Consider the following 1,242-nt stretch of genomic DNA (forward strand, 5'->3'; position numbering starts at 1 on the left):
CTCCCGGAGCCCCGGGCGCCTCCCGCCCGCGCAGGACGTGGCGGACTCACTCCGAGTGGGGCTGGGTGGGCCTTGAACGCTGCCCTTCCAGTCTCCGAAGCCCGGATCCTCTGCTCTCTCTCTCCCCACAGCCCTTCGGTTTTCCTTACCTTCTCATGCCCTAGCCTAGGATCTCCACTGGACGCCAGGTCTGGGGCAACTTCCAAACGTAGGAAATAAATAAGGGGGGCCCTCCAAACACCTCGGAGGGCCCCTGGCCACCTCCCCCCAGCTGGCTGAGTGCCTCACTTTACCAGACACCTGGGGTTCGCTCCGCCTCCATAGCTCCGGGTGCCTCCAGGGCACGTGCCCTCCCTGCCTCGCTGGTGTTTGTTTCCAGCCAGGAGTGCTCGGTCCGGAGCAGAACCCCAGAGCAGGTCAGGGGAAGCCACAGGGCCCTTTGGGGTTCCCGTTTCCCCCTCTTCCTGAGATCCCAGCGGGGGGATAGGAATAAGCCCAGGACCCAAAGACGAAGGGTCTTCGGCATTGTCACAGGTTCATGGCAGGAAGTTCTTAGCGAATTGTTTGTGGTGGGAGGAGCCTCGGGAGCACCCCCAGCCACCCCACCGAGGCCCCTCCAGCTCTGGCGCTGCACTGCGCTCGGTCAAAATGAGTCTCAACTTCCAACTTGGTTTTGGCTACAAGGAGGGTAACAGAGCGGGGACATGGAGAGCGACCAAGCCTTAATGACTTCATTGGAAACCTTGGATCCAGCCATGCCCAGAGCCAGATCTGCTTCCTGCACTTCTTGGTTATGTAAGCAAGCTAATAAATTCCTTTTTTTGCTTAGTCAGTCAGTCCAAGTTAGACTTTCTATCTCTTGCAACTCTTGAGTTCTGATCTCCTAGTAATGGCTTCTGTTTTTAAGTCTTTTGGTGATTATCACTTTGTCAGTAATACTTATATTACTTAGCGTGAGAGGATTTTGCGTATGTACCAGTAGCAACCCTATGAAGACCTCCCTCTGCACACCCCCTCTGATAACTCTCAGCTATAGGTGAGGAACTTTATTTTATTTATTTTTTCTTTTATTAATCCTCACCTGAGGATATTTTTCCATTGATTTTTAGAGAGAGTGGAAGGGCAGGGGAGAGACAGAGAGTTACATTGATGTGAGAGAGACACCAGATTGGTTGCCTCCCACAGGAGCCCTGACCAGGGCCTGCAACCGAGGCATGTGCCCTTGACTGGGATCAAACCCGG

The 1,242-nt window shown here is 54.4% G+C and overlaps 1 long non-coding RNA gene across 3 annotated transcripts in view; it reads right to left on the reverse strand.

Moving 5' to 3' along the window:
* Positions 1-1,009, reverse strand: part of LOC107182249 — a 7,271-nt gene extending 6,262 nt beyond the window's left edge. For all 3 annotated transcript variants that reach the window (XR_001512970.1, XR_001512969.1, XR_001512971.1), the window contains exon 1: positions 150-1,009. This is a non-coding gene — a long non-coding RNA (uncharacterized LOC107182249). The remainder of the gene's footprint in view (positions 1-149) is intronic.
* Between the last annotated feature and the right edge of the window lie 233 nt (positions 1,010-1,242).

This window comes from Myotis davidii, unplaced genomic scaffold, assembly GCF_000327345.1.
Source record: "Myotis davidii unplaced genomic scaffold, ASM32734v1 scaffold534, whole genome shotgun sequence".
Lineage (NCBI taxonomy): Eukaryota > Metazoa > Chordata > Mammalia > Chiroptera > Vespertilionidae > Myotis > Myotis davidii.